Below are 16,932 nucleotides of genomic sequence, written 5' to 3'. Positions count from 1 at the left end.
GAAGACTGGAAAGGTAGGAGGGGGCTAGGTTATCATGACTTTGATATAGGGTTTGAATAGCAAATACTTGAAAAGAGGAGACAACATCCACGAAAATAATTGGGTGCAGATAGATGGTTACAAAATTCACACTGGTTTCATGAGCCCATAATATCGGAGCCAAGCGTATGTAGTTTCATGTATAAGATGTTTATTTCAATAGAAACTGTTCATTTAAATGAGCGCCCATCATTTTCCTGCTAAGTATTATTTATTCTGAATTTGTATTATTTTTATTTTTTAACCAGACCTTTGACTTCACTGACATTGAGAACTCCCTCTACCCATACAGGTCAGCACTTTTTCTAAAATTTAGATTCTTAGGAAATTGCTTGGGGAGCTGAGGGTGACTCGCTTGGAGTCACACAGCCAGTCTGTATGAGGCAGGATTAAACCCAGAGCTTCCTAAATGAGGACAGTTCTTTATCTACTATGTAATAACGCTTCTCTAAACGTGGCTTTCACCTTACAATGAACCTTAGTTGGGAAAAGTTAAAATGATTTGGCTTGGAAAGCCCTTTTTAAAAGACCTTGATTTGAAATAGCTGAAAAAATTCAGAGGTATGAAGAGGAAACATATTTGCATTACTGGTAGATAGAATTATTTCTCATCTCCTAATACCTGTGGTAGCTCTTAGAAAATTAATGTGCTGCATGTTTAAACCTTTTGAGTTTGAAAAGCCTTTCACTTAACTGAATTATTTCCTTACAAGCCAGGGATCATTCTAAAAATCTTTCCAAATGGCATCATGCACCCACAAAAATGAAAATTACCTGTCACAAATAAATGATTGACTATGTTCCCAAATAGGCAGAATTAAAGGTTCCTGTAATTTCAATTCTCTAAACTGACAGAATACTCATAGTGATTTTTATCACACTAACTCAATCAAGTTTCAGGATAAAATACAGCTGTCACAAGAATGAAAGATTGTTAGACAAAGCTAAGGTCAAGTCTGAGTATTGTCTAAGTTATATTAACAATGACACTTAAAAAATAATACACTGTCCTTTTGGCCTCATTTTGTCTTGTTTGAGATGCTTATATTTCAGATGGCTGGTACAACTTAGTCGCATGTAAACTCTCCCTCCCAGAAAGTGTCCGCTTTACTGACTGATGGAGCTATCTGAAATGCTCAACATTAAAATTTGCCACTAAAATGCACCAAGTTTCATAAGAACTACATCTTATATTCAAGTAAACCAAAATATAGGAAGTTCAGCGGTGTAACCAAGAACAAATATAAGAGTTTTCTTACACACAAATCCAATGCCATGGACAACAGATGGCCAAGTCCTGCAAGATGGCTGTCACTATAAGAAAGTAAGCCAGAGAATCACTTTTCTTGAATCTAAGGAAAAGCTAACCTGCCCTTTAAACTATTGTAATTTATTCTCTTCTTTCCAAGACCTGCAGTATTAACACTCGAAGAGATGCCTGCATAGAGTCTCCCATCATCACCTAATCTTTTGTCTTGGCAGGCAATAATAAAGAGCTCAAAGATAGTGCCATCTTTTCTCTCTTTGTTCCTTTAATCTGAAACTGTACCAAATTTCTCTTAGTTAAGAGTCCGGAGTCCCATAAGCCATCTGTTAGAAAACAGTTCTGAAAAGGAAGAGCAATTAAGGTAGAGGCAGATCTCAGCGCCAGGCACTGTGCTAAGTCCTGGTGAAGATAAATACCTTCTTTTTGGATAATGTCACAGAAGCTTTTCCACAAGCAGTGGGGAAGTCAAAAAGTTAGTGTGGTTCCATGTATAGCTTAAAAGTGGACATGAAATAAGTTCAAGACTGTATGGAAGTCATCTGATTGAGCTTACCTGGTTGCTGATAGTAAAGATTTAGCAATCATTGGGTCCAGCCACGGCAATTTGCTTCATTATTCAGGTGAGTCTGATTATTGACTTTCTTCTTTAAAAATCCAAAGTTTCCACCTAGCAGAAAAATAAATCAAAAAAAAATCATTTTAACTGGTGCAGTAAGTTCTACAGTAACTGTGTGAATAAAGCACAAGTATTACCATGTCTGCACAGTCGATACATAGAGGGCACAATGAACTTGGTGTCTAATACCTTGTGTTGTCACCCCAGCTTATTAGCTGAATGAACTTAGACAAGTCATTTAACAACTTAGAACAATCAGTTCCCTCTTCTGTGAAGTCCAAGCAATAATGCCTGCTCTATCTACTTCACCAGGTGGTAGTAAGGATCAAATAGGATGATGCATGTGAAAATAATGATATAGGTCTGAGTTCTCCCTCCACCAATGAAAATCACAACCCCTACATGTATTAGCATATGGTTTTTGAGAAGTATGATGGCTGAAAAATTAATTGCCTGATGAGCCTTTTCTGGACTTAGCAAGGCTGGTTCTCAGATAACATACACAGAATTCATTAGCGACCTCTCCAGTTGGGTCTCATAGCCTTAGAGAACACAGGGTCATCTCCAGGCCACCATGAAGCAAAGTAGGACTTCATTGTAAAAATAGGCAGATTTAAACCTTATGTCAATATTAATACCAGCTTACATGTTTGTATACTTCGAGAAACAAACACTTTATGTATAGATAGACAGATAGATATAGATACAGATATATAAAATCTCATTTAAACTCCCAGCCCTATAAAATATCACATCTGCATTTCACAAATGAGCAAACAAATTTAAGACGCTAAATGATTTGCCCGGGGTCACACAGCTACCAGGAGTTTGGGACAGGATTTTGAACTCAGGTCTTCCTCATTCCAAACCTACCATTCTATCCACTGCACCAATGAAGGCTTTCTAATTCAAAGTCCAGTGCCTTCTGCTCCAGTATACTCCTTATACAATAAAAATACTTTCCATCTGACGAGCACTAGAAAGACTAGAAATTGAGAATACCTAGATGAACCAAGCAGCACCAATTGATACAGTGCAATTTTTTTTAATCCATAATAGAATTAAATTTTTTTCCAAAGTAAAATTATAAGAAATGCTTGTGTCAACCGACATTCCTAGTCCTTTTAGTGCTAGAACTTTATAGTTTACAAAGAGTTTTCATGTGTGCTCTATCATCATCCCTCACCACCCCCACCCCCAAAAAAGCCCCTATGAGGTAGGCAGGGCCAGACTTACTGCCTTCCATTTTACAGATAAAGAAACTGAGTTTCAGAGAGATTAAATAACCAGCCAGTATCACCTGGCCGAAAATATTTTTCAGTGGTGGAACTGGGACTAGAGCCCAAGTCTTCTGACTCCAAATCCATTTCTTTCCCCCATTAAGCCACTCTTCCTTTCTACAGCAAAGTATACATAAGACTAAATTGACATAAACTTCCTAATTATTCCAACCATATTAGACCTAAACGCTCACTGTATGCACTAATTCAACTCAGAAACTTACCATTAAACAGTACTGAAGCTGTTTAGTTAAAGCTTCATTGACCTTCCAACTCTCTCCATTTACTTTGTCTATAAGAAAGTTCTTTGAAAACCAAACATTTAACTATCTCCACTGCTCCGAGGCATGTTTGAGAAAAGGTAGGCTTTATGTCAATCTAAGATAGATGATTCTCAGCATAAATTTAGACGGAGAAAAGTTGAAGAAAGGGGCATGATGGGAAAACTGGGCAGCCCCTCAACACCTTATAGTGTAGTTATTGTATGCATTCTAATGACCTTGTACTTCCAAACACATTCACATCTAAATTAAAGTGCAGAATCACATTTTAAAGCAAAATAGCTGGGTTTTTTTTTCTTTTGCACTCTCCAGTGTTTGGAGACAGCTATACATATTGTTCTCCTCCCATGAGAATAACTGGAAGTTAACTGAATTATCAAAATTTGAAAGTTGAAATCAATTGAAAACATGATTTTAAAATGTTTGTGATCAACAGTGAAAGAAATAAGCAATAATGATGCATAACCAAGGGGAAGTGTTTGTTGATAATGGTCTAATTGATCTTCCTGCTTCAACTTTCTCAATATTCAGCCTATCCTATATACAGTTACCAAAGTAATTTTCCTTAAGCTCAAATCTTACCACATGACTCCTGTAATTCAATCAACGTCAGTGGCTTCCTAATATCACTAGGATAAATTATAAACTTTTGTATTTGCTCTTTAAAGCCCCTGCACAACCTGGCCCCAACCTATCTTCCTATCTTTCCTGTCTCACTGGACATTACTTGCCATTCTGATCCAGCCAAAATGGCTTTCTCCTCTCTCTCTCCCTCTCTCTCTCTCTCTCTCTCTCTCTCTCTCGTGATCTCTCTCTCTCTCTTTCTCTCTCCCCGTCTCTGTCTCCATCTCTGTCTCTCTCTCTCTCTCTCTGTTCCCCCCCATATGTCTATCTTAAACAGACCACAATATTCCATATCCATCATCCTTCCAACTTTTAATTCCCTCTATGCTCAATAACCTTATATTTAAGTGCTTTGTATATATTTACATTTATTCACTTTATATTTATGTTGTACATATTTATATATGTACATGCTATCCTTCCCATTAGAATATAGGAAAGGGATGAGAAGAGGAGCAAGCATTTATGAAGCACTTACTATGTGCTAGTTGAGGCAGCTATATGGCTCAGTGGATAGAGTACTGGGCATGGAGTCACGAAGACCTGATCTCAAATCCAGCTTCAGACACTTGCTAGCTATGTAACTTTGGGCAACTTAACTTCTATTTGCCTTAATCCACTAGAGAAGAAAATGGCAAACCACTCTAGTATCTTAGCAAGAAAAACTCATGGACAATATTGGTGTGCTATGGACCATGGGGTCACAGAGTCAGACATGACTGAACTACTGAACAACAACGTGTACCAAGCAATGTACTAAAGTGGCTTACAAATAATATCTCATTTAACCTTCACAATACCCCTGGAAGGTAGGTGCTACTATGATCCTTATTTTACAGAAAGGAAACTGAGCCAGACAGAAGTTAAGTAACTTGCCCAGGCTCATGCATCTAGGGTCTAAGGCTAGATTTGAATTCAGGTCTTTCTGACTCTAGACCCCATACTCTACCCATCATACCACCTAGCTGTTAACTTTAAGCTCCTTGCAAACTTCAACATACCATATAAATGTTTGTTGCTGTTGATGTTGTTGTATTGACTAAGGATCTATTGATTTCATGTATCTACCCCCCTATTCTAACTGCATTTCCCCATAGTGACTCCTTTTAAATATACAGACAATAGGATAATCATTTTCCCAACTTTTAAGGCTAAGGTATTTGTAATATGAAGGGACTGTATTCCAGCTATGATACTCTATGATTCTTAACTAGCCTCTCATTGTATATTATAGATAGATAGATAGATAGATAGATAGATAGATAGATAGATAGATAGAAAGATAGATAGATATGGGCCGTATATGATAGATAAATAAACATTCAACATCCTTCCTACCTTTGTTGCATATTATAACATTTTATTAAATTATACTATCCCAATCTCTCTTATTAAAGTGCATTCCCTTAAAGTAACTCCCTACAAATGTCTCATGCATATGAGGCATGGATGTGTTCTTCAAGAAAGGTGCTGGACATGGGGAGAAACAAAATAACAACACAAAAATAAAACTGACTATCATGACATGCTACAACTGGCAACCAGTGGGGGAATAGTTCCCAAATGACTTGCAGTGTTTAGTCAGGGCATCAACTTACTAAAGAAGAATCAAAACCAACATGAAATTACAAGAATAAAAAGAAGATATGGCTTACAATTAAAACTACCCCAACCAGAATGATTTAAATAAGATACTGATGCTGAAAAATATGAAATGGAACAGACATTTACACATATTGATAACATTTCCTACAGAAGATTAACCAACTTAAAGCAATAACTTACAATTAAGGGACCATAAGAGCTTAGAAACCTTAGCCAGCAAGCATTTGATTTTCTTGCCAACCACAGATATATGGTAGCCTAGGCCAAACCTAAAAAAGCCTAAATATAAATTTATTTGCAAATCTCATGGAGAAGGATTGTGAAAAGTTATGAGTCGTATTGCCTTTTAAAACATTGAGAAGTAGTAGAATTTGCTAAAAGCTTGGCATGAAATCCAATTAAACCAGTTCCTCCCGAGAACATTTAAATATAAAACTGAATAAAGGAAAATGTACAAAATGGAAAAAAAAATCTGTCAAAATCGCTGTGATAAATTATCATTTTCTACTAATGATAGTAGAACCACAATATTTATCACAGGATAGCAACTGGCTAGACAGCCCATAATATTGTTCAACCGGTACAGATGGACAATGAGCAGGGCACAGAATTAAAAAGGAGGAAGAGAGCAGGCTGGGTTTTTAGGGAATTTCAGCAATTTCAATCTTTCCAAGCTTCTTCCTGGCACAACAATCCATCTTTTTAACACTGCTGATCAAATCAGATAAAATTTGTAAAGGGCTTTGCACAGTGCCTGGAAAATAGTTGGTACCTAATAAATGCTTGTTTTCTTTCTTTCTTCCTTCCTTCCTTCTTTCCTTCCTTCCATTATTATTCTGGTAAAGCTATATGGCTGTAAATCACAAATTATAACATCTTCAAATAATCAAAACTGTTGATCATGAAAAGGAGAATGCAGAGATCTATACAGGGCATAAATAGACTACAGTATATTATCAACAATGAATTGAATACAAAAGTGAAGTCAAAGGTATCAAAGAGATGTGACTTCAAAAGAAGGTGGGCCAAGCATGTAGGGAGACTCCAGTGTTATACTGGTACCCACATATTGTTAAGAGACCTAAATAATGGACTGCAGAATGTTGAGTGGATTCCTGTGTAGGATTTATGGGTAGAACTGGATAAAAGTAAGGAAGGGTGAGAAGCCATAGATGAGTTGTAACCTGTACAACTGACTAACTTCATCAGTGAGAATACAGATTCATTCTGGCATCTGGGGCAACCTGCTTCTACAAAAAGTATTGCTTCTCTGAATATTCTAAGGCTTGAGCTTTTTTTTTCCTCTTTAGGTATTTATATTGTGTCCAGCATAAGAGACTATTATGGATATCTAGCATTCAACTTCAAAAGGAATAAGTACAGAAGGGATAAAAACACACACATGGATGATTCAGTTAAGCTACCCCAACCCCTACGACAGGTCTTGGTCTTACTGGTATGAATTGTCATAAAATAGGGAAGCCTCATAAGTTGGCTACAATATATTACATAGTACAATGTAAAATTTCCTTAGAATCCATTTTAGAATAACACAGAGATTTAATAATAGTACATGAACTGAGATTGTAGCAGCATGGTAATTGCCTTAAAACACCAAACAGAACATTACTTAAGAGAATTTCATGGCCTGATTAAGGTTCCTGCCACTCAGCCTAAAATACCTTTCTCTTCCTTTTTCTTTACCTGCATCACTACAAAAGAATTAAAAAATAGCAAATCCACCTCCAGTATGAACAAGACTGAATATATCTGATCTGCAAGTGGTTGTCATCTCCATGGAGTCAACTATAGCAAAATATATGATTTGCTCATATTTGAACATGAATCTTTGAAAACTAGATCCACTATTATGCTAGTCGATCTCAACTGGCCTTCCCTACTGCAAGGCAATCCTACTAATCCTCCCCAACTGACTCCCTCTCCCACTCACTATAGAACTGCTCAAATCCTTTTTATTTTTTCTTAAGCCTTCCATGACATTCCATGCTGAGAACTTTGCCTTAAACTTCACAAAAATATTGAGACTATTCCCCAAGACTTCTCACTTCTCCCTCTGCCTTATCTCACATCATTCTGTTATCCTCCACAACATTCATGTTTACTACAATCTCTAATGGTGAGGAGACACCCTTGATCCCATCCCTTCCCATCCCCACACTCTCTCTAATATTCATTTTCTTCCTACTGGCACCTTTCCAAAAGCCTACAAACATGGTCAAGTGTTCGTCTTCCTTAAAAACTCTCAGGAATCCTACCATGCAAACCAGTGATTTTCTTCTATCTTTTCATCAAAAAAATATGTGTATATGCATGTACATATACACATGTGTATCTATATATATAGTATATATGTGTACCTATATATATATGTGTGTGTGTGTGTGTGTATGTGTGTGTGTGTGTGTACACACACACACACACATACACACACATGAAATGCCTCTATCACTTTCCTTCAAACCAGGTGTTCTTAATCTAGGGTCCATGAACTTATTTTTAAAAAATACTTCCATAATTGTACTTCAATATAATTGGTTTTCCCCAAGGCTACATCCTGGGCCTTCATTTCTAACACCATTTTCTCTCACTTGGTCTTATTAACATTAAGGATTCAATTATCATTTCTATGCAGATGATTCTCAGATCTATATTTCCAGTCCTAGTATCTTTGCTGAGCTCCACTCTCATATGTTTAACTGCCTATTGCACGATTCAAACTCAACATATTCAAAAACAAATTCATTATCTTTGCCCCAAAGTCTAGGACTTCTGTCATTTCTTTCTCTCCACTCACACAGCCACCACCGTAATTCAGGCCCTCATCGCCTCATCCATGAACGTTCATAATAGTATTCTAGTTTGGTTCCAGGCCTCAAGTCTCTCCCCACTCCAATCCATCCTTTCCATTGCTGCCAGGGTGATTTTCCTAAAGTGCATGTCTAACCATACCGCTCTACTCACCCACCCAAAAAAACCCAAGGGCTCTCTAGTACCTCTAGGATCAAATATAAATTCAGTTTGGAAATGTTATATATTACATAATATTATTATATTGTTATATTACATCATATGGTATATATTATATGTTATATATCATATTCTATCGTGTTCTATATTATACACATACATATGCACATGTATGCACATGTATATACATGTATGTGGATGGATGAATGGATGGATGGATGGATGGATGGATGGATGGATGGATGGATTTGTCATCCACATTAGAATTAGATCCACATTAGAAGTACTCTTTGCAAGTAAGGATTATTTTACACTTTGAATCCCCAATATCTACCTCAGAGCCTGGCACAAATTAAGAACTTATTACATGCTTATTGAATGAGGCGCCTCTCTTTGTTTCTAGTCTTTTAACATATTGTTCTCCTCCATGAATTCTGTAGTCCAACTCTAAGAGCCCACTTATTGCTCCCCACACATTATGCTCAATCTCCCATCTCTGGGCCTTTGCACAAACTGTCCCCCAGGCCTAGAACATTCTCTGTCCTCAATTACATCTCTTAACATCCCTGGTTTTCTTTAAGACTCAGCTCAAATATCACCTCCTCCAGAAGGCCACCTCAGTCCTTACAAATTTTGGTGCCTTCCCCTCTCTCTCTCAGGTTACCTTCCACCTTCTCTATATTTATTCTGTATGTATCAATTTATGAATATGTTTTTCCCTACCCCACACCACCCCCATGAGAATGCAAGCTCTTTGAGTTCAGGAGCCATTTATGCCTTTCCTTTATATCCTCAGAACTTGATATGGCACCTGGCACACAGTAAAGGTTGGATAAATGCTTGTTGATTATTAATTTGATTATAGAAGAAATTGAGCAATGTCGATATAGCGGAAGTAGTTCTAGGGTTAGGGTCAGGAAGGCTTGGGTTCAAATCCCACTCTGGACACTAGCAGAATGATCCTGATTAGATGACTCGATTTCTATGTATCTTGGGTACTTCTCTGGGACTTATCTTCTTCAGGTTGGTGGAACTCTGTCTGGGAAGGTCATTTGTGCCATAATGGATTTTGTCATACACCAACTGTTATATTTTCATCTATAGACCCTATAAAGTCATACAAAGTGAGACGTACTAGAGAGATAAAATGACCACATTTAATGACTTCTTTCAGTGGCAATTTGATAATCTAGGTTCAAATCAGTTTTGCCACTTACCTGTAGTACTCGGTTTTGGAAAATTTACCTAACTACTCTGAGATAATTTCCTCATCTGTAAAATGGGACTGATAATAATTTTACAACCTATCTGACAGAGTTAATATGAGCAAAGGCAGCAAGATGGTTCAATGAATACAGTGCTGGACCCGGAGTCAGGAAGAACTGAGTTTAAATACAGCCTCAGATACCTCCTAGTTGTATGACCTTGGTCAAGTCACTTAATTTCTGTTTATGAGGATAATAATGGACTTACCTCTCAAGGGGAAGATAAAATAAAATAATACGGTACAGCATTTTGGAAACTTTAAATCACTATGTAAATGCTATTATTATTAAACATTAAAGAATTCTAATAATGTAAGTTATTGCTATTAATTCATGTAAACTTTAAAGAACACCAGAAATATGAGTTGCTTTTATTATCCCATGTATTCCCAGGATGATACATTTTCACAGTTCTAATCTGGTACATCCCTGAAACATTGTAGGAGGGGAATAAAAGCTAAAGTGAATTTTTCATTCTTTTTAGAAATATTGTCTACACAATCATAATTGACATTTATGTTGAAATATAAAAGTTTATATCTATCAGCTAATCTAATATCCTTGTGAGATAAGTATTTGAAGGTATTTTTACTCATATTTTAGCAATGAGAAAATTGAGGCTAAGAATTTATTCAAGGGGTAGCTAGGGGGCAGAGTGAGTAGAGCACTGGCCTTGGAAATCAGGAGGACCTGTGTTCAAATCCGGCCTCAGACACTTGACACACTTACTAGCTGTGTGACCTTGGGCAAGTCACTTAACCCCAATTGGTCTGACTTCCCCCCTCAAAAAAAAAGTTACTCAAAGTTAATCAATTGAAGCTGAAAGGTTGCCTATAGTTATACAGCTAATAGATGTCATAGGCATGATTTTAATCATGTCTCCCTGACTCCAAAACTTGAAATTGTTCCAGGACACTTCACTGCCTTTCACCACTGTGATTTATATGATTTTGCATTACTACATTACATCCATCACTATGTCTGAATATTTGTCCCTCATAGTTGCTACAGCAAAAAGTTGGCAAAATTTTTGTTAATATTTCAGAAATGAAATACTTCAAAGAAATGCTTAATGCCACTTTAGTGGTTTATATACCTTTGGATGTAAGAAGCCATATTCTTGCTCATTTGACTGAGCGGTATTGTTAGATGCTACAGGAGATACTTTAAAATATCAAAAGGTACCCTTATGTGTGTTTCCTAATTTTTTCTCCTTGAATTTGAGGGCTAAATGAGGACTTAGAGAGCATCAATCCCACACCTTTTTTTATAGATGGGGAAATGGAGCCTAGAGAGCAGAAACTAGTTGACTTGCAGGTCTAGAGGGACCTTTGCCTACAGTCACCCAGTTAGCTAATGGCAAACCTAGAACCCAGGACTGCTGATTTCCAGCCCTGTGCTCCTTATACTGCTCTAGAACAGAACAATGGATTTTCTGGGACACAATAATCCAATTCAATTGAAAGGATTTTTATTAAACATCTATAGTCCTTCCCCACAAGGAGCCTACAAGACAATACAGGAGATCTGATATACACAAATAAATATTAATCAAAGGAGCACATGACAGGAGCAAAGGAGGTACCAAGGTTATTAAATTTGAGGCAAGAAAAAATATTTGGGTGATCAATGGTGACCAGGGAAAGTCTCAAAGGATGTTATACAGAAAAGTCAAAGAACTTAAGAAATGAGAAATCTAACAGAACCTTGCAATTCAGTGATCTGGTGACCTTGGAGGAGAAAGAAGGGAGAAGAATAAGCATTGAAATAGTACCTGCTCTGTGCCAGGTACTGTGCTAAGCGCTTTATGATTATCTCATTTTATCCTCACAACAACCCTGCAAGATAAAAGATGTTATTGTCCCCACTTTACAGGTGAGGAAACTGAGACAACAAAGGCTAGGAGACTTTTCCAGGATCACACGGCTAGTAAAAGGCTGAGGCTGGATTTACACTCACAGTTTCTTGACTCTAGGTCCAGTGCTCTATGCACTGCACCACCTATCCATCTATCCACTGCCTACTGGAAAAAGCAGTTTCAACAGAATGATGGGAGTGGAAGCCAGAACAAAGTCAGCTGAACAATGAGTGGATGTTGAGAAAGTAGATGACCCTTTGTAAAAGTTTAGCACTGAAGAACAAGAAGGATATGAGATGAAAGCTGGAGAGGAGGGGTGAGTTCAAGGGAAAGTCTTCTAGGACAGGAGAGACTGAAACAGCAAGGAAAGATTTAGTAAGGTGTTGGAGACTGAAGATGAGAGGAGAACAGAAGATGAGAAGTGACTGAAGGAAAGTGTTTGAAGGTGAGAAAAAGGGGGGTTCCAACAGCCCTCCATCTATTTCCAGCTAGTCACCAAGCAGCTTAGTAATATGTTCATCTACACCGCACACATAACCATATTTTAAACACACATGTACCCTTCTCTCTTTGTCAGCTTCCAATGAGAAAAGATTTGGACTTGAAGGCTACATATACATACCTACACACACACACACACACACACACACACACACACACACACACACACCCCTATACATACACACACACACATATACAAACATATGTATGTACAAGTTTATTGTGTAGGTATGTGTGTGTATATTTGTATATATGCATGTGTTTGCTTTCCCATTTTCTAATTTTAGAGAGAATATGTGGAGTCCTCTGTCATCCTCACTCTTCTTTTTTTTTAATATGGTTATCATCATATCTACCCTAATACCTCCCAGATAAAAACTAATAAAGGGAAGTCAGGAAGCTTTGAATGTCTTAACACATAAAGGTATCTTGATCATATACAATAGAATCACAATGTATTGTTGAGAAGCAGTACCTTAATGATTTGAAATAGTTATTAAGTATAGCCTCTAGAAATGTATCACCTTTGGAAAGTAAATGGGTAAAATTGAGTATTTTACTCTGTTTAGTGCTTTCAAATACATAAAATCAGTTAACACCTAGATCTATAATCTGTAATTTGAGTCCCATTTATCTATTTCTCACTATCACTATGCACTTATATATATATATGTATGTATGTATATGTATGTGTGTACAAATAAATATTATATATTATATGTATATAAATATGCATGCATATAGATACACATAAGATACATGCATATATGTATAATATATGGTGCATGCATACACATTCACACACATGCATATATTATATACGTGTGAGCATACAGATGTATATACATGCATGTACACATACATATATGTGTGTGTGTGTATGTGTGTGTATTTGCCCTCTCCATTTCCTCTGCTCAAAAGGGCCTCTTTCCCTTAAACCCGTAAGTCAAATAGTTCTTCTAATGTTTCCTTGAATATCCATCTACATTAAATAGATTTAGAGGCAGAAGAATGCTTGTAGCTCTAATAAGCCACTTAAAGTGTCAAGAATTGTGGGCTGGAAATGAGAGCTAAGGACAACAAAAAGGCTTTTAAAGCTAAGTCAGAGGCAAGAAGAAGGTCAAAGAATCAATCAGCATTTAGTAAGGTTCTGCTGTGTTCAAGGCACTGTCCTAGACGCTGGAGATACAAGAATAAATTTCTACTCTCAAGGAGTTTATGAGGGAGACAACAAAGTATATACAGCATATGAATACAAAGAGAATAAATGCAAAATAAACACAAGGTATTTTGGGAAGGAGGGCACTAGCAGTTGGGGGAGATCAAGAAAGCCTTCACGTAAAAGGTGGTACTTGAGCTATGTTTAAGGTAGACAAGGATTCTGTGAAATGAGGTAAAAGTGAGTGCATTTCAGGAATGGTAAAGAGCCAGTGAAGCACAGAAATGGGAGATTGAATGTTGTATGGGAAACAGTATTGCAGAGCCTGGGAGTAGGAGGAATGTGCAATGACATTGGAAAGACAGGTTGAGCCAAGGTTGCGAAGAGCTTTAAAATCTGAGAGTTGAAACTTGGAATGCTAGAAGAATGCTGGTGCCTTTGACAGAAATAGGACAGTTTGGAAGAGGGAAAAGTGTCAGAGGGGAGGGGAGAGAGTGGGACGTTAAGGGGAAGATGAGTTTTATTTTGGACATAGTGTCCCGGATACATCTTATACTCAACATTTGCACAACAAAATATTTTCAAAACTGAACCCATTACCTTTCTCCCTGAGCCCTCCCTTCTACTCAATTTCCCTATTACTGTCAATGATATTGCCATCCTCCCAGGACTTGAGTTGGTTTAAGTGAGAGAGGGTTGCACAAAATCATCAGCTTCACTCTCTCTTCCAGAGGCATCAAAGTTCAGTAGTAAGTCAGGACAACTGGGCAATGGCCAGGGATGCAGCAAATGACCTTGGCATCTTCAATGTGTTACCAAGTTCTAAGCACTCTGCACCACTTGCTTCAGCCACCTTCATGGCCACTGAAAAAATTGTTCTCATCCACCCACTCAGCCAGGAGAAGTCTTCACATGCTTAGAAGTAGGCATCCCCCTTCCTCACCAATGGGTTCAAGGCCTGTTAGCTATGCTCAATGTAGTTTAGACCATCTGCCAAAACAGTTGTACTGGGATGTGGCCGCTATACATGCTACAGCTACTTGGAACCACAGGTGAGAGGTGGGTGACATCAAAGGTGGATGAGCAGCCCTAAAAAGGCCAAAGAAAGTCTACTCACCAGAAATGCTAATGCTGCCTGAACACACCATCATATCTAGAAGACAGGAGTGGGTCATCCTGTCGTACTCTGCCTTATGCAGGTCACATCTGGAGCACTGCATTTAGTTCTGGACACTACATCTTCTGAAGGGTATTGGTATGCTAGAGCCCATCATGTGGAGGATGTTCAAGCTGGCTAGATAGAACTAAAGACCACACTATATGAGGATTAATTGCAGTCATTGGGGATGTGAAGCCTTGAGAAGATAAGACTTGATGGGGGAACATAATGGATGTTTTTAAGTACTGGAAGAGAGATCAGACTTGATCTACTCAGCCACCAAACAGCAGTTAGAAGCAATGAGAGCAAACTACTATAGAAAGGAAGATTTAAGTTTGATGTAAAGAAAAACTTGCCCAAAACTTGCCAAAAACTTATCCAAAAGCGAAATTCACTGTCTGAATGGGCTAAGTAGAGGGTTTCTAGGAGAGCTTAGATGACCACTTGGGAATATTTCAGAGAGGATTTCTGTTCAGAAACATATTGAACTAGATTGTGTCTTAAATTCTTCCCATCTCTGGGATTCTGAGATGCTGCTGCTGCTGCTGTTGCTGCTGCTGCTGGTGATGGTGGCAGTGAAAATGATGACAACAAAGTCCACTCTTGGATATACTCAAATAAGTGCTCAGGACTTGACTTCTTCAGCAGCAGTCAAACTCTGTGTCAACTTGAGTGAAAGTGTGAGTGACGTATTTGCTCACTCTCTTGGAGAATGAAGCATGTAGAAAATGTGGCAAATATTTTAAAATCAGAGCCCTGTTTCCTGAAAGAACGAAAGATGCTGACAAATTTTCTGCCAGTTATTACCTCCAGAGTTCAAAATAGCAAGCTGAGTGGGTGTAAGCACTTCAAGTGCAAAAGAAAGAATAAGCAGGGTGGGTATGAAGGGAGAGGAAATCGTACTTTCTCCCCCTCCTCTGGGTGAGAAGAGGAGGGAGAATTTAAAGGGATATTAACAAGTAGTCCCCAAAAGAAACCTAATGGACTTGTATCAAAACTAAGGCTTGATCAAATGTTACTTCCAGGGTGAAAGCTGTCAATGGATGCTAAAGAGTAACTAATGATTAAAAGTTACTATTTCCTGTCACTTGTTTCTTTGTTTGGGCAACTAACTAGGCAGTACAGTGGACAGAGAAGTGGGCTTGGCATCAGGAAGACTAATCTTCGTGAGTTCAAATCAGGCCACAGACACTAGCTGTGAGAGCTTGGCCAAGTTACTTAACCCTGTTTGCCTCAGTTTTCTCATCTGTAAAATGAGCTAGAGAAGGAAATGGCAAACCACTCCAGTATCTTTGCCAAGAAAATCCCAAACGGGGTCACAGAGTCAAACAAGACTGAAATGACTGAACAACAAACTGTGAGGTACTAAGAGGTAGTAAGGGTATAGTGGTTAGAGGGTCAGCCTTAAAGTCAGGAAGATAAGGGTCAAGTCTTGCCATTGACTCAGAGGAGCTGTGTGATCCTTGGCAAGTAAGAACCCCTCAGTGCTTCAGGCAGCTCTCTAAGGTTTGGATTCACAGGCCAGGACAAAAAATAAACAAACAAAAAAACCTTGCATAGTACTGACTCTATGTGCAATAGGATTCCAAAGAAAGGAAAGGCCAACATGGCCACATATAATTTGAAGGGGCTTCCTGAAGGAGGTAAAACTTTAGCATGAGTACAATTTGTACAAGGGAAGAGAAAGAAAGAAAGTACCTGCTTTCCATTCCAGTATGAGAAAATGTGAAGCAATGAGGACTTTGTGGTTGAACTGAGCATATCTGAAAACTTCAGATTTTGGATATGACTACTGAATGCTTTTAATCTGAATTCAATCTTTGGGCAGCAAAAAAAAAAAAAAAAACAACCCTACAACCTTTAAAAAATGTTAGCTTTTTAAAAAGATATATATCAGGCAAAACTCACTTTGAAAATATGTAAATCAAAATGCTGTAGCCATAGTGCAACCAATGGCAATTTTAGATTTGAACTTATTACACAAAATTTTTATTTTTGTGACTTTATATAATCTTTAGTCACAAAATCATAGGATACTGGTGTTTGAGGAGATCTTATAAGTAAGCAGTGAACTACAATTCAAAAGAACACTGGCTATGTGAACCTAGGTTCAAATCCTAACTCTAATGCTTACTACCTGTGACCATGGAGAAGTCACTTACCCTCTGTAGGCCTCAGTTTCCCCATATGTAAAATGAGGAGGATGGAGTATTGGAAAGGATTTGTTCTGTGAAGTTTGGATTCAGTCAAAGGGCCACACTTGAGGACCTAGAGGGTCACATGTGGTCTT

The 16,932-nt window shown here is 37.9% G+C and overlaps 1 protein-coding gene across 1 annotated transcript in view; it reads right to left on the bottom strand.

The window, feature by feature from the left end:
- Positions 1-16,932, bottom strand: part of HIVEP2 (HIVEP zinc finger 2) — a 195,139-nt gene that overhangs the window by 122,417 nt on the left and 55,790 nt on the right. Inside the window, exon 2 of the mRNA XM_036766409.1 lies at positions 1,860-1,973. The gene's annotated coding sequence lies outside the window, so the exon portion shown is untranslated. The remainder of the gene's footprint in view (positions 1-1,859; positions 1,974-16,932) is intronic.

This window comes from Trichosurus vulpecula, chromosome 7, assembly GCF_011100635.1.
Source record: "Trichosurus vulpecula isolate mTriVul1 chromosome 7, mTriVul1.pri, whole genome shotgun sequence".
NCBI classification, from domain to species: domain Eukaryota; kingdom Metazoa; phylum Chordata; class Mammalia; order Diprotodontia; family Phalangeridae; genus Trichosurus; species Trichosurus vulpecula.
Note: the sequence above shows the minus strand (reverse complement) of the source record. Positions and strands in the feature narration are given on the sequence as shown.